General features: G+C 43.3%; 1 long non-coding RNA gene across 1 annotated transcript; it reads right to left on the bottom strand.

Moving 5' to 3' along the window:
• Positions 1 to 27,854, bottom strand: LOC137614433 (uncharacterized). Its single transcript, XR_011039085.1, has 3 exons — positions 27,759 to 27,854; positions 7,473 to 7,551; positions 1 to 2,102 (listed from the first exon to the last, which is right to left on the bottom strand). It is a non-coding gene; the product is annotated as an uncharacterized lncRNA (long non-coding RNA).

Genomic DNA, 27,854 nt, shown 5'->3' on the forward strand with positions numbered 1-27,854 from the left:
CACAATTCTAAAAATAATACGTTCTAGAAATATATAAATTGGCTCGGAGGAAACTGGCATTTCATTTAACAGCTAGTTAAGGAGCGCGACAAACTAACTGGATGGAATTTTGGAAATTCAGATTATTACAATTTTGGCTAGGAGTACGTCCATAATTCATGTTTTAAATGGATTTCTAAATTAAAACATTGGTATTGCTGAATAGCCTTTGAATTTAAATTCACACAATCGTGTCTGGTCCCTTGCGGAAACATTTTCTGACCAAATTACGTATTTTCCTTTAGTACTTCCAGAAATTCCACATTTACGCAAGTAGCCCATATACAGTAACACTACCATTTTCTAAGAAGAGACAAAACTGATTATCCGTTTTCTATTCTATTATATGGGACTACTTGAATATAACTTTGCTGGTATAATATTGTTCTTATTTCTTTGACAACAAAATTACCGACGACTTGCTTACATGTTTGTTTATATTTTTATGTTATGCTTATGATAAAAGATGCATTAAGTGTCAGAAACAAAAATAAAAAAGGTCAAGAACAAACTTTGCTGAAAATATACACAAGACGTCAGATGACATTTAACCTATTAGCAACGTATTGGATGTAGGCCCTATACGCGGATTTGACAAGTGCAGAGTACATTGTTGTGTGTATTTGACACAAGACACGATCCATTAATTAGTAATTAACCCTGAAATATGAAGATTACGTCCTTATGATCCCGATGTTGAAGAAAATTACTGCTAAAAACCCTTACTTATACATAAAGACTATTCAATAAATCTAAAGAAAAACTTTCAAAGACCGTTTTCTCAACAATTGAAATTTTCGAAAATGCATTTATCTTTTTTAATATTGACCGTTTTTTATTTAATCTTGAAAAGATATTGAAATTTCATTACCTAAAATCTTAAAACTTTTTTCTTTTATCTAAAAACTTTACATGAAAGTCACAATCAAAAGGTTCGTCACTACATAGTTTGAATGATACACATTAAAAAAATTAATCTATATAAAGCTTCCCCTTCCAAAATTTATGCAAATAAAATTATCTTTTAAATATTTCTTAAATTGAAGGAGTCTATCGTGAAACAAACAAATGAAATAAGTTTGAACATCGAAAATACACCTTCACTGGATCCGAGTCATGCCCCGCTTGAATTAATTGGTTGTTAACGTCCAGTTTCCTCCTTTTCCAAATGAATTTACAATAATACATATAAACTAATCCATTTAACATTATTTATAATAATAAAGGCTAATTAATTAAAGTGGTAGGGTAACAGGAATCCCTTATCATTCAATATACTCATATTTGCCAACTAGTTTCAGAAAACTGAACCAAGTATTGTTCTTGTTTATCTAATATTAATGAGAAAATTGCCATCTGAATTTTAATTTTAAAGTTAAACAAGCTCCTAAATGGTGAGTTGGACCTAATTTCCAAGTAAAATTTTGAGTGCTTGGGATTTACCAGAAAAATATAGTATTGAATTTTTTTTTTAACTCAAAAACCAAACATTTGTTTTATATGCAATGACTTTGTAAAGATTAAGAGCGAATGCAATGCTTACTACTAGTGTGAATATAAGTAAATAGCTTTAATAATTAAATTTCCGGCTTAGAAGAATAAATACTTTAACTTAAAATAATTTGGTAATATCGTTGGTGAAAAATTATAAAAGCAATTTAACGTTACTTTTTTCATCTTCAGTTATTCATTGCTACTAAACTTTTGGAATATAAATATTATGACGATTGTAACACAACCATCTGAAAATATAGTCAACTGGGCATTTCGAAGAATCTGTAGTACTGTAATATCTCTGATAAGGATATTATACCATTAGAAAATTTGATAAAAGTGGGTTCTTTACACGTGATAATTTTGTGCTCATTTTTAAATAAAAAACGAATAAATTTTGTCTTCCTCAGAAACCCTCTAGAATTTTTTTCTGTGGTAAATCCCAGATAATTCGTTGCTGGTCTTCCTCTTGATGTCATCAGAAATGTCTCTTAATACTCTTCATATTTTCAGTTTAGTTTCTAGTTTTGAGCAGACTATAAATTTCCTTTTCTTTTGATGAGTTTAGTCTGAAAAAAAAAATAAATAGATGATGTTAATTGTACAGATATATCAGCCTTATTAACATATATTATTGTGCACATCCATATCCAGACTATATTTTTATCAAAACATTATGAATGATATTACTATAATATAGATCACTAATTCATTAAATATGAAATAGTAGAAATAATGGCAAACTAGACATCCCCATGACATTTATATCAAATATTACAGTCGAAGTATATCTTGCAAAGTGAAAATGTATTACTACTAAGTCCCAAATATGGAATACTTCACTAGAATAATCTAATGACTGGCCTCTGTTAATTCATTGACAAACTGGAGCTCCCCTAATCCTTCAATTAATCACTGCAATTTTCAAGAACTACTCAATAAATCATAATTTCATGAATAAAATATTCTACCTTACACCACAGAGGACACCTGGTCACACACAAACAATACTCATATCTATAAACAAGGTATGAATATATTCTGAGCAAAAATAGAATTTATGACACAAAGTTTCAGGTGTCGAATGTTGCTTAGTATATAAGAGTATACTGCTGTGCAACTGAAAAATGAAATTGGTGTTTTTACTCTCCTAGAAACATAAATAATGACCTGCAACTTCCTAAATTTATCAATGAAACGTACCACTCGTAATTAAAATGTCTTACTAAAACTTCATTATATGTTGTTATATGTAGTATGGATCTTTCCTAAACTATTCTACCTTATTAATTCATTTATCTAAGTGGATTTTCTGTTTATCCTTCAATCAATGAACCAGCATAAGTCCAATCCAGATTTAACATTTTATTATGCATTGGACTACAGAAAAACTTATCACACATACACTGATTTACTAACCAAGTATCAATTTATTAATTGAAGAGTTTATTCAGGGTTATTGTTTTGACCTAAAGGGTATACCTCAAATAACACTATAAATCTAACAACCTGGTCTTTCTGCAGTTATGTCTAACATTACTAAACACAAAACTACAATATGTCTTTTGCCAATGATTACCCAATGTTACCATATATAAAAAATCTATTCAACCTTACCCACATATCATATAATCAACCTTTATCATTGGCTGTCATATCCTGGCTTATTCCCTTGGTCGACATATCGGTGCCTAATTTAATTACTAAACATATTATACACAAACTGGCAAATCATAGTGCGTTTACATAACCGGTTCTTTAGCAAGAGTCGACATGACTTTCTCACAATTGCAAGCTCCCAGAATCTAGTGTTCATTTTTATGAATCTATGAATTGATTGACAAACATGGCTTAGGTTAAGCCATCTATTCTAAAACCCTAATTATTAATAAGAATATCTTCATAGGATCAGGCCTTAGTCTTGTATTTTTTTCTCTTGATGGATTGGCTGTTCATCTTTCACAGAATTCTGTATTGATATCAGGATATCAGTAGGATTGAAAAATAAGTTAAAATTATATATATATATATAAATATATATATATATATATATAAATTATATATATATATATATATATATATATATATATATATATATATATATATATATATATATATATATATAAAGCCATCAGTAATAGAAACCATTTAATGATGTATGTGATGTTGCCTGGATATGCAACTAAACTAAATAAATAATGAATTACATAGACCAGCTACATAAACAGTTGCTACATTTAATATATTAAAATTGAACCATAATTTCTTTTAAACGTGTTAAAATATCAAATGAAAAATGTGTGGTCTAAGAAAAACTTTATGCAACAAACAACAGATGTTCCTTCTTGTTGAAAAATTGCACAATTACTAACAGGTCTGGGAGACTGGTAAAGACCAGAGTAACGAGATATCTCTAGTGGATCAGTATCAAAGTGAGCTACCCATGTTGATCCCAGTCTAGCAGACTCTTGGTTGCAAGCAATTACCAAAAGACAAGTTTGAAATGTATCTTAAATCACAATTGTCAGGAAGGCAGGTGTGTGCATAAGTCCAACCATGGATCAATAAACACAGACAGAAAAAAAAAAAACTACTTTTCTAGAAGGTATATGCTCTCCCGTTCTCAGGGGAAGAACTGCCCACGATGCAAGTTTTCACAGGCAGACCAAATCCCCCAAAGAAAAATCAATCTAGGAAGCCCAGTCTTATGGAATGAATTCCTTGTCATGGGCCCTCCTGGTCAGATCGAACATCTAGGCGCAGCACAAATAGTTCGTTACGCCACAACTCCATCAGTGAACATCAATAAATGTTTGTAAATGAGACCCCTTCCTTTCTGGTGACAGGTATCAATTAGAAAAGACAAATCCAATCTTAGATCTCTCCATTCCTGATTGGATTAACCAAGATAAGCTCCAATTGTTCCAGAGGTGAAACACTCTTGGAATCTGCAAGTCTCGAGAGACTAAGTACCTTGATACTTACAAGTACGATCTGCAGCTTTTGATGAGGACCTGATGGGATGAAGGAGCCCACTTAAGGGCAAACCTCCTATGCCTGGGTTCTATGGGAGGTAAGGGCTTAGAGAACCTGGTTTCCCCAAAGAGTTACAACCATCAACTGAGAAAGCGTGGCACTGATGCATTGGAACAGGGTTTAAACATGTCTGATTCATGGCTTCAGTAGGCTGAATCCAAGAGTGTCCTACGCGAACAAAGGGATATCAGGAGGTTCTGTACAGTATAGTGGTAACCAGCCCTTGCAACTCGTCACGAGCATGTATGCACTCAAAGAAGTGCATGCAATTAGCAAAGAGAACAGCCTTCATCAGCATTAGGAGCTCGCACAAAAGCATGTGTGCGCGTCAAAGTGCAACATTATTGCCCCAAAGGAAGGGTTCGTTGACGAGCTTTATCATCATGAACACGCTTGTGCATCCACAAGGTAGCAAACAAGCAGAGGCGCTTCCGGGACAGTGCATCAGGGTTGAAGCGAAGTGTCACTTCCCAAAAGGAATTGATTGTTCAAGAACTGTAGTATTGTGCACATGTTCGCAAGCGTGCGTGTGTGCACATACAGCTGGCAAAACGATCATACTTTCATCCGCACTGACGAACCACTGCTTCTCTGGGTGAGCGTACCTGGGTAGCGCACAGCCACAGAAGTGACCAAATCTTCATCAGCAGCTCATCAGCCCGTCGCGGGCGAGTTAAGACTCTTCCAAGCAACAAAGATCTGTTCATCCACAAGCTCAAGCTTCGCGAACTGGGGAATCTGCAGGAGGACGTACGTGCTTGGATGACATCAAGCAAGGCAGACGTGCCCTGCCATTCCTCATGAACATCAGACCAAGCTGCCTCAATCCCAGAGAGAGTAAAGATCCGCAGCCATAACCCCAAAATGTTATTTCTCATGACATTTCTTGTGCTTGAGTGGTGCAAAGGCAAGAAGCAGCAACCACAAGCAGTTGGAGAGCATCACCATGTGAGAGTTGCAAAGAGCTATTTATCCCATAGGGAGTAGAGGACCAAGGCAATAACCATGAACAATTATGCTAGTGAGACTTGTTGTGCCCTAGGGCATGATGGCGAGAGGCAGTGACCACAAGCGATCGGCAGGCATCACCATAAGGATGCTCCAAAAAACTTTCTATCTTCTAGGGAGTAGACATCTGCGGCAATAACCCTGAAGAGTTATGTCTCATGACAATGAGGCGGCGGCGACTGCCATCACCATCTAGGTGCACAGAAGAGCTAGAGCAAGGCATAGACAGATCCAAAGGCTGCTTAAATGGGGGGCATACCCCTCAAGATTGGAGGCACTTTCATTCTGGCAAGAAGGGCGACCTGCCTTGCAGGTTGCAGGAACAGATCGAATGAGTTTCTTCTGCCTGGGGGAACTCAGCACACTGAGTAAGCTCAGGTCGTTGAATGTGCCCACTTGACTGATTGAGAAGAGTTAACATGCTCACCCCGAGGGGATCGCAAGCATTGCCGGGACTCTGGGAAAACCTATCAGCAACTCCTCTGCCACCAAGGAGTTGCGGAGAATGCCTCCACAAAGGAGGCAGGGATGAAAAACAAAGTTCCTCCTGCCAAGGGAACCCAGCATGCTGAGCAAGCTTAGGCTGCTGGTTCCCCACGGCACGCTGAGCAATCTTAACTAGCCTGCTCCATCGAAAAGTATCACAGGCCTAACAGGTACTCTTGAGAGAACCTGCCAGCAACTGCTCTACTGCCAACTTGTGTAGAACACACCAGCATTGATCCCGAGACCTGTTGGATAAAACCCATCCAGAGGCTCAGCGGGGAAAGACCAGGCAGATCCCAGCAGAGGTAGAGGTGTGCTTCCACTGTGTCCCATGAATCAGCTACTTGAACTGTTCCTTAGCGGGGAGACCCAAAAGCCCCAAGGAAGGCAAGAAAGACTAACAACCCCCCCCCCCCCCCCGGCCCCATGAGTACTGCCGCTTTGCTACGGGAAGCAGCCAAGCCCTCCAAAAATTAGGAATATCCAGGGATCAATGATCAACACTTTTGCTTGTTCATCCTCATAAGAAGACAGATCGAGCAGAGGCCACGGGAAGGGAAGGAGGTGTCGGAGGATAAAAAGTCGTGAGTACTTTGGCCATGGGGAAACCCAGAGGGAGGCAAATCCCTTTCGGACTTATTCTTCCATCGCCTATTAACTTTATGGTAAAATTTACAGCCAGGTTCCTTCTTAGCAGTGGAAAGAGACAACACATGTCCTCCTCCTAACCAAAAACAAAAGGCGATGTAATACACTCGGTGAGTGTGAGCAGAGTAGCTAGTCTTCCATCGCTAACTAGCCGTGGAGTGTTATACCTTGCATAAAAGTTTATGGATAGTTTCCCAGCAAGCCGGATAATTTATCCATAGCGAAGAGCGAAAGGATTTGTATGTAGTGTCGGATCAAATTGGAAATCCAATTCTATCCCATCTATTGGCAATGAAATCCACCCTTAATTCATTATTAATCAAATAGTGTAGGCTACTACATTAGTCTTCTGACAAAAGCATTGAAAAATTTCAACTCCCTACATCGTTTAAAATCTAGAATTAGTCATACTAACAATTGTCAATGCAGTACAGTACAGACAAAAGAAAATCCAACAAATCTAAAAATTAAATTTTGCATTCAATAAATGATAATAAAATTATCATCGAAATTGAACCTTATGCAATATTAATCTCACATATCCTAATGCAATCCATTAAAAATCTATCAACATTATTATCCAGAAAAGTACTAATCCATCGTAATGTAATCAATTGACAATCTATAATCCTCAGAAGGCATAAGAGATCTCATCCAATTTTAATTTACTTAAAAGTCATATTGACCTCGATCTAATAGCAAGCCGCCACTTTTTATAATACCATTCAAATCAAACAAACAATTCTCTTCATGAACCTTACCTTTGAAACTCCAGTTATTGCACCTAGTTGGGTTTTATTGATTCTATGCTGTTATTGAAGAGCATTGCTTAAGATGCACCTGAGATAAAAGATAAAAGAAAACATTAGAATATATATTTTCAAATTCTCCCACAGTTTTCTATAATCATATAATTGAATTGAACATGACTTTTTTGCTATTATAATTATCTAAAAAAGGATCTCTCAAAAAGCACTGTTGCCTATTCAGTAGTATTAATGGGTTAACTATCATAAGTTTAGTTTAGAAAATATCAATTAACCTATTGACAGACTTTTTCTAAGAACAATACTAAAAAATAATCATGCACTGCCTATCACACTTAATTGTCATTATAAACTTCATATTCCCCCAATAGCACTTATGCAAATGTAGCGGCCCGTGAGTAAACGAAAAGGACCTTATATTAATACATTTTTCCATTCAAGCACATTCTACAAATAGAGCAGCCATTAACTACCTCCACAGGCTATAAAAAATGGTTAAAAAAATTCTAATATGTGTAGTATAAAACCTTTGGAAGTTTCATTTAATTCAAAAGGTCAGTTAGTAAATATGTGGGTGAACCAAAGGTATTAATTATAGAACAACACGGGAAAAGCTTTACTAATAAAGAAATAGGGTTATGTCTATAAAAACTCCTATTTTCATCCATAATGAAATTTATTTCCATTGCAAAATGACAAATTCGTAGATAATTTGTATTTTTCCTAAGTATACAAACCTTAGCTATTTATTAGGGGTTATACTTTCGGCGGAGCTGAAATGACAAGCCATTAAAATTTAGCGAGGGTTAACTACCCACGCCGCTAGTTAGCGGGGTAGGGAGGGGTAGCTTGCTACCACTCTCGTTCACACACCTGTGATTTAGTCACTTTGCTTGGAGGTAGGACTTCAAGGGGGATAGGGATGGCGGGTAAGTTTGTATAAATAGCTAAGGTTTGTATAGTTAGGAAAAATACTAATTATCTACGAATTTGTCATTTGTTCCGTAACTGGAATACAAACCAAGCTATTTATTAGGGGTGACTCACCCATTGTGAAGGGTGGACGTCCCTGCCAATCTGGCTTTTGGCTTTGCCCGGGGGCTCCTTATATGAGTATGTTAGTACTAAAAAATAAGGAGCCCCTGTCCTTGCTAAACTTTGCTACGCAAGGTCCGCGGACTACGCAAGCTGTGTGTTGAGACATGCAGAAATGTGACTGTCTAGGTAAAGTTATTCCGAGTCTATGTAGGAAAAACTTGATGTAACCAAGACTTCCCAATACCACCTCGCCAGGGTAAGGGGATGCAACAGTATTAGCTTAATACTAGGTACACAAGGGAGCATGGTTTACCTGCAGTGGTTTGAGGTCAGCTTATGCAGAGAACCCAGGATGCTGCTTTCCCCACGAGAGGGTAGGATGAAGAAAATAAGAGCCAGTCAAATCTTTTCATTCACGCGGACTAAAACCGGGTAACAGTGCCCTCAACCTTCTGCTACTTGTCCAATAGGGAGCTTGAGGTGTACAACCAGCTGGTGTGGAGCCACCAGCGGACCGATAGAGATCGTATCGAGTTCCTGTGGGTCACATCTTGCAGGAGAAAGGTTGTGAAAGTCACCTAGAGCATTCACATCCTTTCTTGTAAAACCTGCATCTCAAGTAATCTGCTAAGAAGGACCAGGGGCATAGCTATGCCTCTGACACCGAGTCGTCATGTCGAGATGATTTTCGGTGATCCTCCTCTAGTCTATCCCAGTGCAGATGACAAGAAAAGGGACCAGCGCGGGCTGTTTCCGTTTTCTTTAGGTAAAGTCTCATACCTTACCCTGGGTACAGTAACAGATGATCTGAATCGTCCGTTACCGTGTTTAGACTTGTGTAGGATCCGTCACCTCTGGAGACATACTCAGGGACGAAACTGAACATTGTCTTTCGCCCTTCTCAATAATGGGCGATGACAAAAGAGAGACCACGAAGTTCCTTGACTTGTATGGTTGCTGTCCGAGTGTGTAGGAACATTGTGTTCTTAAATCAGGAAAAAATTTGTTGCCTGGTAAAGTGGAACATAAGGAGGTCCCTTTAGGGATCGGAGAATTTGAACCATGTTCCGAGAGGAAGGTCTCAATTCTGACTGGGGAAAGGCAAGTTGTAAGTCCGTATGAGTTAGGAAAAGTCTATCGATAAGAGGCTGTCACTTTCTTTCAGTTTGAAGGCGAAGGATCAAGGTTGAGTGATCATCTTTACCTGTCGGAACTGAATAGGGGGTCTTTTCCTCTTGTATATACTCAAGGATTCCGCTATTGCTGGAATAGAGGTATCGAGTGAAGACACACTTTCACATGACACCAACCACAAAAGACTTTATATTGCCTGGTAGACTGATGCTGAGGAATTCCTCTGATATTTAGAAAACCTTTTCGCAAACAGGTAGTCTCCAGGCGTACAATCATAGCAAAGCTATAGCTTGTGGTTGGTGTCGAAGTGGGTTGTCTGTGAAGTGGAGAGGGTTATGCTGGAGAGACTATCAGGAGCTGAAAAAGGTTTGGATACCGTTCTGCATAATGCCATAGCGGAGCTAAGAGAGTCCTTGAGAGGTTGACCGATGTTCTAGCCTTCTTGAGTGCCCTTCTCCAGATAAAACAGGGACGAGACGTAAACGTCATTGTTGTACCCACAGTTGTTGCCAGAGATCCTTGGGGTCTAGGGCTGAGGAGTAACGGCAGCCTGAGATTCAGGAGTGGTGCGAACAGACCCCTAGTTGGAGGACCTCGTAAAGTCGGGACTTTGTCGGCTACATGGCGATCCAAAGACCATTCGGTATACCTTATCCGAGATGCTGTGCACATATTGTCGGCGAGCACGTTCTTCTAGTCTGGAATGAAGCGGGCTGATAGTGGTACCGAACAGACTTTAGCCCATTTTAGTGTTTATACTGTTAGATGGGAAGAGGCTACGAGCAAGTTCCTTCTTGCTTGTCGATGCGAGTCTCTATGTGGTGTGTGGTGTGTCGTTCATCACATCACTGAGTGGTCAGTTAGGAACCGATGAGGCTGCTGAAGGACCGGAAAGTTGGTCTTCACCTCTTAAGAGATTTAAGTGAAGGTACTTTCAGGCTCTGTCCAGAGGCCTGAGGTCGTGTGGTGAAGCACTATGGTCCCTCCTCTCTTCTTTTTCCAACTCGTCTCTTGGAATAGGAGTCGTTCTCGTTTCGAGAAGGTTTTGTGGAGATTGGTGTCTAGAATCCTTTCCAGATACACCAGTCTTCTGAGAGGGAAGTAGGGAAGACTTCCGTAAGTTTACCCTGATCACTGGATCTTGGTAAAAAGCTTTCAGAAGTTCCGGTGTTAATGCAAGGTTGCCACTGAGTCTGCTAAGGTCAGTCAGTCGTCCCGAGACAAGAGGAGACAGAAGCCGATCCTGTGAGAACAGGAAGGGTGTAGTGGAAAGACCAAAACACAGTGCCTTGAACTGGTGTTTCTTGTTTGTCTAGAATGAATCTTCCAACTTTCCTAGATGGATGGTTTGGACCTGGGAGTAAGTGTCCGGTAGGTCCAGTGTGCAAATGAAGACCTGAGGTCTTAGCCCTTGTTCGAACTCCAACATGGTGTGGACATTGACCCAAAGGGACAGCTCCTTGCGGATCCTTTTGCATGGAAGATTGTCAATGCTGGAGTCGTGATTCGGGTCGTAAAGGATCAGGGGCGATACCCAGTGTAAGAATTCTTCTCTAAGAGTGAATTCCTTGAACTAACAAAAGGAAGGCAACGCTTATCCTTACCATGCGCCCTGATGGGATTGATGCTATTCCTAAGAAAAGAATCAATCTGGCTTATGATATTCAATGGTTAACCATTGGGTATTGTGGTTACCGTGCAGTTGGAGAGTGCTCGCGAGTAGTTCCCTGTCGACAAGCCGTTGATGAGGGTTGTCGAACGTTTGCCGATCACTTTAGTGTGATGGCGAACGGCCAAGAGCGAGAAGTATGTTGTATACCTTCTGGCCTAGGAAACTGCAGAAGGACCAGGGGCATAGTTATGCCTCTGACACTGTGAGTCGTCATGTCGAGATGATGTTTCGGTGATCCTCCTCTAGTCTCTTCCAGTGCTGATGACAAGAAAAGGGACCCGGGTGGGCTGTTGCCATTTTCTTTAAGTAAAGTCTCATAGCTTACCCTGGGTACAGTAACAGATGATCTGGATCATCCATTACCGAATTTAGATTTGTGTAGGATCTGTCACCTCTGGAGAGACTGTCTGGCGACATACTCAGCGACAAAACTGAACAATGTCTTTCGCCCTTCTCAATAATGGGCAATGTCAAAAGAGAGACCACGAAGTTCCTTGACTCGTATGGTTGCTGTACGAGTGTGTAGGAACATTGTGTTCTTAAATCAGGAAAAAAATTGTTGCCTGGTGAAGTGGAACATAAGGAGGTCCCTTTAGGGATTGGAGAATTTGAACCATGTTCCGAGAGGAAGGTCTCAATTCTGACTGGGGAAAGGCAAGTTGTAAGTCCGTATGAGTTAGGAAAAGTCTATCGATGAGAGGCTGTCACTTTCTTTCAGTTTGAAGGTGAAGGATCAAGGTTGAGTGATCATCTTTACCTGCAGAACTAAATAGGGGGTCTTTTCTTCTTGTATATACTCAAGGATTCCACTATTGCTGGAATCGAGGTATCAAGTGAAGAGAGAGACTTTCACATGACACCAACCACACAAGACGTTATACTGCCTGATAGACTGATGCTGAGGAATTCCTCAGATATCTAGACAACCTTTTCGCAAACAGGTAGTCTCCAGGCATACAATCATAGCAAAGCTATAGCTTGTGGTTGGTGTCGTAGTGGGTTGTCTGTGATGTGGAGAGGGTTCTGTTGGAGAGACTATCAGGAGCTGAAAAAGGTTTGGATACCGTTCTACATAATGCCATAGCGGAGCTAGGTGAGTCCTTGAGAGGTTGACCAATGTTCTAGCCTTCTTGAGTGCCCTTCTCCAGATAAAACAGGGACGAGACGTAAACGTCATTGTTGTACCCACCGTTGTTGTCAGAGAGCCTTGGGGTCTAGGGCTGAGGAGTAACGGCAGCCTGAGATTCAGGAGTGGTGCGAACAGACCCCTAGTTGGAGGACCTCGTAAAGTCGGGACTTTGTCGGCTACATGGCGATCCAAAGACCATTCGGTATACCTTATCCGAGATGCTGTGCACAGATTGTCAGCGAGCACGTTCTTCCAGTCTGGAATGATGCGGGCTGATAGTGGTACCGAACGGACTTTGGCCCATCTTAGTGTTTATACTGTTAGATGGGAAGAGGCTACGAGCAAGTTCCTTCTTGCTTGTCGATGTGAGTCTCTGTGGTGTGTGATGTTTCGTCCATCACATCACTGAGTGGTCAGTTAGGAACCGATGAGGCTGCTGAAGGACCGGAAAGTTGGCCTTCACCTCTTAAGAGATTTAAGTGAAGGTACTTTCAGGCTCTGTCCAGAGGGCTGAGGTCGTGTGGTGCAGCACTATGGTCCCTCCTCTCTTCTTTTTCTGACTCAAGTCTCTTGGAATGAGAGTTGTTCTCGTTTCGAGAAGGTTTTGTGGAGATTGGTGTCTAGAATCCTTTCCAGATACACCAGTGTCCTGAGAGGGAAGTAGGGAAGACTTCCGTAGGTTTACCCTGATCACTGGATCTTGGTAAAAAGACTTCAGAAGTTCCGGTGTTAATGCAAGGTTGCCACTAAGTCTGCTAAGGTCAGTCAGTCGTCCCGAGACAGAGGAGACAGAAGCCGATCCTGTGAAAACAGGATGGGTGTAGTGGGAAGACCGAAACACAGTGCCTTGAACTGGTGTGTCTTGTTAGTCTAGACTGAATCTTCCAACCTTCCTAGATGGATGGTTTGGACCTGAGAGTAAGTGTCCTTTAGGGCCAGTGTGCAAATGAAGACCTGAGGTCTTAGCCCTTGCTTGAACTCCAACATGGTGTGGACATTGACTCAAAGGGACAGCATGGAAGATTATCAACCCTGGAGTCTTGATTCGTGTCATAAAGGATCAGGGGCGATACCCTGTGTAAGAATTCCTCTCTAAGAGAGAATTCCTTTAACTAACAGAAGGAAGGCAACGCTTATCCTTACCATGCGCCCTGATGGGATTAATGCTATTCCTAAGAAAAGAATCAATCTGGCTTATGATATTCAATGGTTAACCGTTGGGTATCGTGGTTACTGTGCAGTTGGAGAGTGCTCGTAAGTAGTTCCCTGTCGACAAGCCGTTGATGAGGGTTGTCGAACGTTTGCCGATCACTTTAGTGTGATGGCAAACGGCCAGTAGCGAGAAGTATGTTGTATACCTTCTGATCTAGGAAACTACAGGAAGAGGTTGACTAATAAGTTCGAGTCACGAACTGCTGGCAAATTGCCGATGACCAATGAATCGGTGGTCTGTGAGCCGATGGTGAGTTAGAGATCAGCAAGCTGATTATGGTGCGCCCTGGTTGGTCAGAGATAAGCAAGCTGAAGATGGGCTGGTCAGAGATCAGCGAGCCGAGTTCAAAGATTGATGAAAGATGAGCTGCCCATCGGTAATCTAGTGATCAGCAAGCTGATGACTGGTTATTGACTAGCAATCGATGATTGAAAACGCTAGCAATTGGAGATCGTTAGTCATTGGAGGGACTAGAGGTCAGAGATCAGCATTGAGCTAGCAATTGGCAATCTGGTGATCGGCGACCTAGCGATCAGTAAACTGTGAACTAGCCATCAGCAAACAGTGATCTAGAGATCAGAATATTAATGCTTTCCTGTCTGCTGACGGGGGTCTGTCAAGGAAAAAAGAACTTCAGAAGAGACAGGGACCAAGGATTCCCCGTTTTGATTCCCATTGTAGGATGGAATCCTCAGGATCTTGAATCCTTCTGTGAAGCCTTATTCCTCTTTCCCGGTGGCAATGTTTATGTGTCTGTGGGGAGGAATGGGGCAATGGTGACCTGTCCAAAAATTTTTAATCGTTTTTACTGCCTATTGCACGAGTGTGTAGGAGAGTACTGGAACGATGGCACACAGGATGATGCTTGTGCTCAATTTGCCTGGAGAGAAGGCAAGCGCTGGCTCTTAGACAAGAGCTGGTGCATTGGATCTGCAAGAACTGACTCTTTGGCAAAAGCTGGCGCATTGGATCTGAGACCGTAACTGCGCAGGAGGGCGCAGGAAAGTGCGGAAGAGCGCTGGCATGCAGTAAGGCACTGTGTATTTTTGTGCATTCTCCCTAGAATGCGCCAAAGCGTGTGACTGGTTGTGCAAGGGCGGGTGCATTGGCACGTGCGTGAGTACTACGTGGAGACTGCTGGCGAGCGTGTGCGGAAGACCATCGGCGCCCGCGCGCAGATGACCGTCGGCGTGCGCGGAAGGTTGCGTGCGTGCAAGATAATTGGAGCGCAAATGCATTGGCGCGCGTGCGCAGAAGGCCATCGGGCACTCACGCGGGAGACCATTGGCTCTCGCGCGTGGAATACTGTCGGCGCACACACGCGCAGAAGGCCATCGGCGCACGTACGTGGTAGACTGTTGGCGCGCTCATGAGCGCGGAAGACTGGTGGCGCTCGTGCGCGGAAGAAAGGCGGTGTGCGCGCGGAAGAAAGGCGGTGTGTGTGCGCGGAAGAAAGGCGGTGTGCGCGCGCGGAAGATTGTTGGCGTGCGCGTGCGGAAGACTGTTGGCGTGCGCGTGTGGAAGACTGTTGGCGTGCGCGTGTGGAAGACTGTTGGCGCGCGCGCAAGAGTATTGGCATGCGCGCTAGAGACAATCAGCGCCCGCGCACTGAAGATCGCACGTGCAAGACTGTTGGCGGCGGAAGACTATTGGCGCGCGCGTGAGACCATCGGCGCCCGCGCACGTAAGATCATCGGCACACGTGCGCAAGACTGTCGGAGGGCGTGCGCGCACGCACGAGACTGTTGGCACACGCGCGAAGGTAGCGATAGTAGGTTGGCAGGATAATTAGGAACTGAGATGTGCCCTTTGGAAGGGCGAGCATCCACTGATGGGGACCGTAAAAAGGTCCGCGTTAAGAGTCCAGGATCAAAGTCCAAAGGACTACGTTGAAGCGCAAGGTTGCGCTGGTAGATCGGTAGGTCAGCTGGCAGGACGATCAGGAACTGCGATGTGCCCTTTGGAAGGGCAAGCATCCACCGATGGGGACCGTAAAAAGGTCCGCGTTAAGAGTCCAGGACCGAAGATCAAAGGATTACGTTGCGGCGCAAGTTTGCGCTGGTATATCGGTAGGTCAGCTGGCAGGACGATCAGGAACTTTGCGCTGGTAAGTCTGCTTGATCCTCCGAAGAGTGGCCTCTCTCGCGAATGAGAGAGATGAATACTTCGTAGAAGAGACTAGAAGGCGCCCATGATGGCGCCCATTGAGGGCAGGTGGATCAGCAAGCTGACCTTTAACAGTAGCGATCCTCCGAAGAGGAGTCTCTATGAATAGCCTCTCTCACGCACGAGAGAGGTGAACACTTCGTAGAAGAGACTAGAACACGTCCATTGAGGGCCGGTGGATCAGCAAGCTGGCCTTTAATGGTAGCGATCCTCCGAAGAGGAGTCTCTAGGAGTGGCCTCTCTCGCGAACGAGAGAGGTAACCATTTCGTAGAAGAGACTTGCCAAGACCGTGCTCCGCCCCTGAAGGAAGAGAAACAAGTCTGGGCGAAGGCAGCAACAGCAGTCGGAGACGAATTTATTAAGATGTGGGAAGTTCTCCCTCTGAAGGGAGAAACAACCTCATACCTGGGGGGAAACTTTCCTCGGGAGGGAAGTTGTCCAACCCCTGGAGGCGAACCTCCTTTAGCGTTCTAAGATGATCTGAAGTGCTAGTCATGTTGTCACGGGAGTACTTCTAAGAGAAGGGATGACGCCCATGACGACGTCCTCTGAGGGACGGCAGTGACAGCAGATTCCTCACGCATTAACAGAACAGCTCTGCTTCATCGGCACTCTTAGTCGAACGAAGAAAAACTGCATAGTTAACTGGGAAAAAATAATTATTTAACAGAAATTCCCTAGGGAGGAACCTCGAGGGAACAACAAAATTAAGTATTGCGCCCTTCCTTCCCCAGTCGACATCCACGGGAGAAGGGGGGAGAGGAGTAACTGTAATAAAAACAGAATTACAATTATTTAAATCAGCTAAAAATATTCACAAATAGTGAGAACCACTGATCCTTCGAAGGGAAGTGTTCCCCACGCAGAAAAGCTGAAAAGTTAAAATACAATTATATTTTCACTAAAAATAATTGAGACAAACAATCGGAAGAGCAACCTAACCTGCGCAAGGGAAAGGAGCTTCCCCAATAGTACACTGATGTTGTAAAGGTGAACGACCTCGAGAAGAGAAAGAACGTAGTCAATCTTTAAGAGGCCACATTCCCTTCGCTCAGAAATCCATGTTTCCCGTAGAAAAAAGGAAAAGGCGAAGACAATAGTTGAATGAAGGGGGTCCAGGTAATGACGATTCCCCTGCGGCGGCCAAGTTAACGGTTATATGCCGACAGGAAGACCGAAGGACCAGAGAGGGAGAGGTCGTTCCCCACGAAGATGAACTGTGCTGGCCTTGCTAATGTATGCAAGTGTCGTTGTCGTATATGTATCACACACACAGCACAAACACTGACAAGGAAACTTATCACATTTCTATACAAATATATACATAAACATGAAGAATGTTTTCATATATATACAAATATAAAGTTAAAAGACAAAAATTAATGGCAGTCCAGAATAGGCGAGGAGGGAGAGAGGAAACAACCGCTCTCGATCCGAGCCAAAAGTAGAGTGACGAAATCACAAGTGTGTGAACGCGAGTGGTAGCAAGCTATCCCCCCTACCCCCGCTAACTAGTGGTGTGGGTAGTTAACCCTCGCTAAATTTTAATGGCTCGTCATTTCAGCTCCGCCGAAAGTAAAACCCCTGATAAATAGCGTGGTTTGGATTCCAGTTACGGAACAATTAATAATTAAAAGATATACCCTAATATATCCTACGGTAATGGGGGGCCCAAAGTGGGAACTGGGGATTTTGGGTGGAGAAAATTTACTGGCAAATCAATAAATAGTGGTAAAATGATATTTTGATTATAAAATAAATTTTTGAATATACTTACCCGGTGAATATATAATAGCTGACGTCTCGGACGGCTCGACAGAAAAACACAAAAACTCGCGAGCGATCGCCATGAAGGTTGCGGGTGTGCCCACCAGCGCCAACTATCGGCCAGATACCGCATATACATGTAAACAGCTCCAGTTCTTCTCATCCCGCTGGGTCTCTATCGGGGAGGAAGGGGGGGCCTTTAATTTATATATTCACCGGGTAAGTATATTCAAAAATTTATTTTATAATCAAAATATCATTTTTAAATATTAAACTTAGCCGGTGAATATATAATAGCTGATTCACACCCATGGTGGTGGGTAGAGACCAGTATTAATACAGTTTACGGCGTATATGCTTAGAGTTTTTGACAGTTATATTATAACAAAACCCAAATAAATATAGGTACCTGGTAAGGAAGCTGACTTTGACGATTACTCTGCCTTGTTAGTCTGCTTTCCTCGCGAAGCCCAGCCATCCTCTTAGGATGCTGAAAGACTCCCAGGAGCTGAAGTATCAAGGGCGGCAACCCATACAACAGGACCTCATCAAACCCCTAATCTGGGCGCTTTCAAGAAATGACATTTGACCACCCGCCAAATCAACCAGGATGCGAAAGGCTTCTTAGCCTTCCGTACAACCCAAAAACAAGATTAAAAACATTTCAAGAGACAGATTAAAAGGATATTGGAATTAAGGGAATGTAGTGGTAGAACCCTCACCCACTACTGCACTCGCTGCAACGAATGGACCCAGTGTGTAGCAGTCCTCATAAAGAGTCTGGATATCTTTTAAGTAAAATGACGCGAATACCGACTTGCTTCTCCAAAAGGTCGCGTCCATAATACTTTGCAGAGATCTATTTTGCTTAAAGGCCACGGAAGTTGCTATAGCTCTTACTTCGTGCGTCTTAACCTTAAGCAAGCAACGGTCTTTTTCACTCAAGTGAGAATGAGCCTCTCGGATTAAAAATCTGATAAAATATGACAAAGCATTCTTTGACATAGGTAATGATGGCTTCTTAACTGAGCACCATAAGGCCTCAGATCCACCTCGTAAGGACTTAGTACGAGCTAAGTAGAACTTAAGAGCTCTAACTGGACACAGTACTCTTTCAAGTTCGTTGCCTACGATCTCTGACAGGCAAGGTATATCAAATGACTTAGGCCAAGGACGAGAAGGCAGTTCATTTTTTGGCCAGGAAACCAAGCTGAAGTGAACATGTGGCTTTATCTGTGGAAAAGCCGATGTTCTTACTGAAGGCATGAATCTCACTGACCCTTTTAGCCGAAGCCAAGCACACTAAGAAAAGTGTCTTGAGGGTGAGATCCTTCAGGGAGGCTGAATGTAATGGCTCAAACCTGTCTGACATGAGGAACCTTAGGACCACGTCTAAGTTCCATCCAGGAGTTGCCATACGACGTTCCTTAGAGGTCTCGAAAGACTTAAGGAGATCTTGGAGATCTTTATTATTGGAAAGATCTAAGCCTCTATGTCGAAAGACCGAAGCCAACATGCTCCTGTAGCCCTTAATAGTGGGTGCTGAGAGGGAGCGAACATTTCTCAGATGTAAGAGAAAATCTGCGATTTGGGCTACAGAGGTACTGGAAGAGGACACAGATGCTGACTTGCACCAGTCTCGAAAGACTTCCCACTTCGACTGGTATACTTTGATGGTAGAAGCTCTCCTAGCTCTCGCAATCGCTCTGGCTGCCTCCTTCGAAAAGCCTCAAGCTCTTGAGAGTCTTTCGATAGTCTGAAGGCAGTCAGACGAAGCGCGGGGAGGCTTTGATGAAGATCCTTTACGTGGGGCTGTCGTAAGAGATCTACCCTTAGAGGAAGACTCCTTGGAATGTCTACCAGCCATTGAAGTACCTCTGTGAACTACTCTCTCGCGGGCCAGAGGGGAGCAACCAACGTCAACCTTGTCCCTTCGTGAGAGGCGAACATCTGCAGTACCTTGTTGACTATCTTGAATGGTGGGAATGCATACAAGTCCAGGTGAGACCAGTCCAGTAGAAACGCGTCTATGTAGATCGCCTCCGGATCTGGGACTGGCGAGCAATAGATAGGGAGCCTTTTGGTCAACGAGGTGGCAAAGAGGTCTATGGTGGGTTGACCCCAAGTCGCCCAAAGACTCTTGCACACGTCCTTGTGGAGGGTCCATTCCGTGGGGATCACCTGACCTCTCCGACTGAGACAGTCTGCCAAGACGTTCAAGTCCCCCTGGATGAATCTTGTCAACAGGGAGATGCCTCGATTTTTTGACCATATGAGGAGGTCCCTTGCGATCACGTACAGCGTGTGGGAGTGAGTGCCTCCTTGCTTGGAGATGTATGCCAAAGCTGTGGTGTTGTCTGATTTGACCTCTACCACTTTGTTTCGAAGAATGCTCTCGAAATTCATCAAGGCCAAGTGGACTGCTAATAGCTCCTTGCCGTTGATGTGCATGCTCTTCTGAACTGAGGTCCAAAGACCCGAGCATTCCCGACCGTCCAGAGTCGCACCCCAACCCAAATCCGACGCGTCTGAGAACAACACGTGGTTTGGGTTCTTGACTGCTAGGGACAGACCCTCTCTCAGACTGATGTTGCTGTCCCACCAGTTCAGGCATGCTTTTACTGGTTCGGAGACCGGGATTGAAACGGCCTCTAAAGTCTTGCTCTTGTTCCAGTGAGAGTCTAGATGGAACTGGAGAGGGCGAAGGTGAAATCTCCCTAGCGAGACAAACTGCTCCAGGGATGACAGAGTCCCTACGAGACTCATCAAACTTCTTACTGAACAACGTTCTCTTTTCAGCATGAGTCGGACTTTGAGCAGGGCTTGTTCTATTCGGGTGGCAGACGGAAAAGCCCGAAAAACTAGACTGCGAATCTCCATCCCCAAATAGAGAATCGTCTGGGATGGAATCAGTTGGGACTTTTCTAAGTTGACCAAAAGTCCCAACTCCTTTGCCAGACCCAACGTCCAGTGTAGATCCTGCAGACAGCGATGACTGGACGATGCTCTGAGAAGCCAGTCGTCCAAGTACAGGGAGGCTCGAATTCGCGATAAATGAAGGAATTTTGCCACATTCCTCATGAGCCTCGTAAACACGAGAGGAGCAGGACTGAGGCCGAAGCACAGTGCTCGAAACTGGTACACCACATTCCTGTAAACAAACCTCAGAAACGGTTGGGAATCCGGGTGTATAGGAATGTGGAAGTACGCATCTCGCAGGTCGAGAGAGACCATCCAGTCTCCCTCTCTGACCGCTGCTAAGACGGACTTCGTGGTCTCCATCGTAAATTTTGTTTTCGTAACAAAAACGTTGAGCGCACTGACGTCTAGCACTGGCCTCCAACCTCCTGTATGCTTTGGGACTAGGAAGAGACGGTTGTAAAACCCCGGTGATTGAAGGTCCGAGACTTTCACCACCGCTCCCTTCTCTAGCAACAGACACACTTCGTGATGTAGAGCTTGTCTCTTTGACTCCTCTCGATACCTGGAAGAGAGGTCTATGGGAACTGTTACTAGAGGAGGTCTGCGTACAAAAGGTATTTTGTATCCCTCCTTGAGCAACAGAACAGACTCTTGGTCTGCACCCCTCTTCTCCCAGGCCTGCCAGAAGTTGTTCAGTCTGGCCCCTACCGCTGTCTGAGGACGTGGGCAGTCAGACTCTGCCACGGGAGGACTTGGCTCCTCTCCTCTTACCTCTCTTTCCCTCGGCACGAGAGCCTCCCCTGCTGGGAGCTCTGCCACGAAAGGGCGGGATAAACCTAGACGCAAGAGTCTCGATTCTGGGTCTCACAACAAAGGATGAAGAAGGAGCTCCCTTGCAAGCAGAAGCCATCAGGTCATGTGTGTCCTTCTGCACAAGCGAAGCAGCAATGTCCTTAATCAGCTGTTGTGGAAACAAGGCAGCTGATAAGGGAGCAAAGAGCAGTTCCGATCTTTGACAGGGAGTAACTCCTGCTGAAAGGAAAGAGCAAAGGGTTTCTCTCTTCTTCAAGACTCCCGACGTAAAGGTGGAGGCGAGCTCATTGGAGCCATCGCGGATGGCTTTGTCCATACAAGACAATAAGTAAGGATACATCTTGGTCAGCAGACGAGATCTTCCTACTTAATGCTCCTAAAGACCAATCTAGAAAGTTAAAAACTTCAAAGGCCCTGTATACGCCTTTAAGGAGATGGTCAAGGTCCGAGGAGGACCAACAAATTTTCGAGCGTCTCATGGCTAGGCGACGGGGAGAGTCTACGAGGCTTGAGAAGTCACCCTGGGCAGAGGCAGGGACTCCCAAGCCGAGAACTTCTCCCGTGTCATACCAGACGCTCGATCTAGAAGCTAGCTTAAAAGGTGGGAAGGCAAAGGCCGTCTTCCCCAAACTCCTCCTGGTAACCAACCAGTCGCCTAGAAGACGTAAAGCCCTCTTAGAAGAGCGAGAAAGCACTAGCTTAGTAAAGGCAGGCTTGGTAGCAGCTAAGCCTAGCGCAAACTCAGACGGAGGTGAACGAGGAGCAACAGTAACAAAATGATCTGGGAAAAGATCCTTGAAAATCATCATGATTTTCTTAAAATCCATCGAAGGTTGTACAGCCTTAGGTTCTTCTACATCAGATAAAACGTCCAAAGGATTATCATTAGGAGGAGGATCAGCAACGTCCTCATCTGAAGGAACCTCGTCCGACAACTGATGAGTCTCAAGCAAGGGAGAGACCTGCCTTGGTGGCAATGCTTGACAAGCAGAGTCCACACGCAAAGGAGCATCAGTAGCAGTCCAAGACGCTACGTCATGTAACTGCTTAACGGACTGACTAGCAACAACAACAGGAGCGGGAGGACGCTCGACGTCAACTCGAGACTGCCTTGACTGCCTAGATTGAGCAGTTAAAACAACTCTAGACTGCGGTGCTTGACGCTCAACGTCAAAACAAGTCAACTTAGCTGGTTGGCGAACGTCCTGAACGTCAACACGAGCATGCGGCAGCGGCTGAACGTCCACAAGCGGCTGAAAGTCAACACGGGACTGCATCGAGTGAGGCTCTAAGTCACGTGACTGACGTGACTTTGTAATGTCAACGTCAACAGGACGAGCAAAGGCTCGTTTGGGCGGCTGACGGCCAGGATCTCGATCAGCGTAACGGCGAGGATCATCGTGAACCTGCTCAGCAGTATACTCCTCCATAAGGGAGGCAAGCTTATTCTGCATATCCTGCAGGACAACCCATTTAGGATCAACGGGAGTGGGTACGGGTCGAGACGATGGTAACGTCTGTGACTGCAAAACATTGCCTAAACTAAGACTCTCGGAGCCCGTGTTACGCTTCTGTTTAGGCGGCGAGCAGTCTTCCGATGACTGCACAGGGTCAGAGCTGTCCCAATGGCTACAACCAGGACGCTGGACCTGTCCTGAAGGGACTGACTTCCGCTTTAAGGGTCTCGAAACCTTGCTCCACGGTTTCTTACGCGAGAAGCCTTCGGATGACGAGGAGAAAACCGCCTCGCTCGTCTTATGGTAGGGGCGGTCTTGACGAGACACGCCCGAAACCACAGAGGGAACGTCTGTTTGTTGGTTAAAGCCTCTCGTCCCCATAAGTCCTACGACATTACTTCTCCCTGGTGCATGGGAGCTTGCAAGAGGTCTCGGACTAGGCGAACGACAAGCACGAACAGACGAACCCTCGGTCGCAACACTGATAACACTTTGCGCACTAATCACTTTATCCCCACGATTTTCTAATGTGGCACTCTGACACTTTAACACTTTTACATCCGCCATGAGTTGATTACGGTCCGTAGCCAAAGATTCAACTCTCTCGCCCAACGCTTGAATGGCACGCAACATATCCCGCATTGATGGTTCATGAGTGCTAGTAGAGGGTTCAGGCACAACTACTACTGGGGAAGGATTAGGTTCAGGGGCATGGGAGGAGGAAAATTCTAATGATCTAGAGGAACTTCTCCTCACCCTATCTCTCTCTAGCTTACGAGAATACTTATCAAACTCTAGCCAGTCGAATTCCGAAAGTACCACGCACTCATCACACCGATCTCCTAATTGACAGGTTTTACCCCGGCAATTAGAACACACGGTATGTGGGTCGAGAGAGGCCTTTGGAAGACGTTTGTTACAATCCCTAGCATTACATTTACGAAATTTAGGAATTGGAGAAGGGTCAGCCATTTTGAAAAGTCAAAGAAAATCCAAAAACAATCCAAAGTCATCAACAATAAAATCTATCCAAAAAAGAGTTCAAGAGTTTTAATTGAAGATAAAAACACCTGCACTGCGAAAGCTCAAAACCAAAAAGAAGTACTTCACCAAGAATGACGAAAAACTCCAGGTCAACAGCGAGTATCTGGCCGATAGTTGGCGCTGGTGGGCACACCCGCAACCTTCTTGGCGATCGCTCGCGAGTTTTTGTGTTTTTCTGTCGAGCCGTCCGAAACGTCAGCTATTATATATTCACCGGCTAAGTTTAATATTTAAAAACTAACGTTTTATTCTCTATACATTATTCTCTGGGACGTATAATATAAACACAAAATATGGGGATACTCTTCACCTGAAATATTTATTTCACTCTTCAGTTTAATTTTACAAGTCAGAGGTATCTGCTCCTCTTCGTACGTTTGTGCATAGCTTGTTGTGCAATAACGGCTTTATACTTCCTGGGCACAAAGCCATACTTACACTTTCTTTCTACCAATGGAATTCCTCCTGTTTGTTCATTTGTAAGTAGCTCCTCCTCCCTTTGCCTACCATATGAGAAAGTTTACCATATTTGGGCCTGTACGGTACGTATGCTTGAGTGTGACGTAGGCAGTTCTGTGACACACCCAGTTTTCTTACGACTACTCCTCAGTTCCTTTGTAGATGGGTTACGTGTTGAGTGTGCCTTATGGAGCCCAACGTAACAAAGTGTAATGGCTGCTGGTGTAGTGCATAATTATTCAAAAGCTCATTGTGTTATCCTTTAAAGGTTACTGTCCCAGCTGCAATTATAGTAAGGATTTATTTGGGGTTTACTTTATCATAATGTAAGGATTTATTTGTGATTTACCTTTAGTTTGTGACCTGGGAAGGGGGGTCTGGAAGCCCTCTGACTTGATATGTGACCTAGGAAGGTAGGTGACCTGCGAAAGGGGCCCCTGGCTAGGTCTATGACCTGGGAAAGGGGGTCCGGAAGCTTGCCCCCCCCCCCCCCCGGCTAGGTCTGTGACCTGAGAACTACCAAGTTAGGTTAGGTGGGTTTCTTAGGTTCTGTGGCCTTTTACAAATCTCAAAAGTGTTATAATAACGTTTTGTCCGGTCTTCACACAACCAAAGTCTCAGGTTCCCACCTTTGTCCGTTGGGAAGTGGGGGGGGGGGTCCACAACGATCGAACGGCCTATTTGCAATGGAAATAAAGGTCAAATTCCTTGAAAACACACTATTTACTGTAGGAAAAGCTGTTTTGCCTATTCAAAATGTTGCCCCGTGGTGTTCTATAATTCTACCACATTAAAAGGTCCTAAACCCATATGACAATAGCACAGGTAAGGCACAATTTTACACCAGGCAAGGCACAATTTTACACCAGAGATTTATAAAATAAAAAGATTGGGAATACAATTCTTTTCACATTTGTCTATTATATACAAGTTATTATTATTCTGTTGCCTCCTTAAATCTAGAACAAAATATGCAGAAACAGACAGCAATCTGCAACTTCTTACAAATCCAGTATATACAACATATTAAACAATTATATAGTTACCAAGTGTTATATTGTATATCTGTTAATTGTGCCTTATTTATTGACAAGCAAAGCTGTATAACTTTAGCAATGTACAGTAAAACTTCGATAGCTGTTAGAGTTCTGTTTTGAACAGGAATGTGTTTAGTAGGTTAAGCTACAATATAGCTCAATAATTTAAATATATGTCAAGGTGGGATATATCCTGATAATTTTGTTTTATCTCCTGGAAAAATTAAGTCACATGAGGTGGGAAGGAAGGTGTCTACATGGTCGAACGTTTGTTGAGCCTGCTTGTCAAATGGTTCGAAGAGGTGGAGTCAGTCACAAATGCATAAGGTTTGTGGACAATGAAGCCCTCTCCTAAAAAGTCAGGAGAGAAAGGACTTTCTTTGAACCGCTCGACGAACATGTTTGACAACCAAATACAGTATCCTGTTGACATGTTCAAACATCACTTCCATGACTTGTCTGTCAAACTGCGTTCGACAGTGTAAACCTGCCTTTAGTCTAGCTAGGTAAGAATTCAGCACCCTAGATTAGGTTAAGGTTTGCACACATTCTAGTAACTTTTAGGTAGCGGAAGGAATAGAATCTGTTTAAACATACGAGGCAGCTCCCTTTTTGTCTTTTCATAAAAGGTAGCATTGTGCAGTATTGCTATGAAAGGGTTGTCTTCAAATATATAAATGGACCAAGATTTTGGTTGAAGTATATAGCATTGTAGGCTATACAGTACATTATGGAAGGCCATGTTAGGATGCACCCATTAAACTTGATTCACTTTACATTTTCTCTACTCTAAGTGGGAGAGTTCAGGTTAGCTAAGTCAGGACCTGGTGCTAAGACATCCTTATTGTTCTGTGTTCATATACACTGCATGTTTTCTTAATACTACATTATGAGCAATAAATTATGTCAAGACTGTGACAAGATTTATTGCCCTCTTCCTTTCCTTATTAGTGCACTGTATTTAAGAAGGGTTCTACTTTACCCTACAATCCCGACTTCCCACCAGGGTCCCCCATAATTTGGGAATTTTGATGTCATACTTAAGCCCTATTGGGGTGTTTGGGCTACCTAAATGATTTATACCTATTCTAATATTTTCAGGGATCTGGAAAATGACCCAACCTGTGACAATTAGATGTACACAATCACCAAATACCAGAATTATCAGATTTGAAAAATATAGTCCATCACAAATATTATTCGATCACCTACTTAGTTTAATAGGGTAATGGCAAGAAAAAAAATAAGTTTTATTATTATTATTATTATTATTATTATTAATTACTAAGCTACAACCCTAGTTGGAAAAGCAGTATGCTATAAGCCCAGGGGCTCCAACAGGGAAAATAGCTCAGTGCGGAAAGGAAAAAAGGAAAATAAAATATTCTAAGAAGAGTAACAACAATAAATATCTCCTATAAAAACTATAAAAACTTTAACAAAACAAGAGGAAGAGAAATAAGATAGGAGAGTGTGCTCGAGTGTACCCTCAAGCAAGAGAACTCTAACCCAAGACAGTGAAAGGCCATGGTACAGAGGCTATGGCACTACCCAAGACTAGAGAACAGTGGTTTGATTTTGGAGTGTCCTTCTCCTAGAAGAGCTGCTTACCATAGCTAAAGAGTCTCTTCTACCCTTACCAAGAGGAAAGTGGCACTGAACAATTACAGTGCAGTAACCCCTTGGGTGGTGAAGAATTGTTTGGTAATCTGTGTTGTCAGGTGTATGAGGATAGAGGAGAATATGTAAAGAATATGCCAGACTATTCAGTGTGTATGTAGGCAAAGGGAAAATGAACCGTAACCAGAGAGGAGGATCCAATGTAGTACTGTCTGGCCAGTCAAAAGACCCCATAACTCTCTAGCGGTAGTATCTCAACGGGTGGCTGGTGCCCTGGCCAACCTACTACCCATAAACAATTGTTATCGTCACATAATGGAAGGAAAAAAATTTAAATATTCAAAAGGCCAAGCAACTCGAGTTTAATCAAGGTGACATATAACTTAAATAGGATAAATAATATAGACATGGCCTGTCAATTTTTTTTTCAAGTTATAGGTACCATACAATTAACGGAGATTTGGTCAAATACTTCAATATCCTAGTTGTCAAAATTTCGTTTCATAATCCGAAAACAAAATATAATTTCACCAAGACAGAAGGGAAAACACATAATTGAAGAAGTCTTAAAAAGATTAAAAATTCTATAGCCTAATAAAACAAATATTCATTGAAATTAACCTTGCATCTGCGCCGTAGATAAGTTTTGAACAAAGTTACACCATTGGTAAAATGCCTTGGCCTATGGCGACTCAAACGGAGTAGGCCTACCAACACTACACTTACATAACTTTGCACTTTTTACTTGAAAATAACTCGGAAGACACTTCAATATACATGACCTGGTATCTGAATTAACGGTACCAACCTTTGGGGAAAAATGAGTAACTTTTGATTATCAAAAATGTCGGAATCAAGACGTATTTCTGGTCCAATGTTCCTTCAACAGCAACCGGTAGTGTAA

The sequence above is a fragment of the Palaemon carinicauda genome, chromosome 20 (genome assembly GCF_036898095.1).
Source record: "Palaemon carinicauda isolate YSFRI2023 chromosome 20, ASM3689809v2, whole genome shotgun sequence".
NCBI classification, from domain to species: Eukaryota; Metazoa; Arthropoda; class Malacostraca; order Decapoda; family Palaemonidae; genus Palaemon; species Palaemon carinicauda.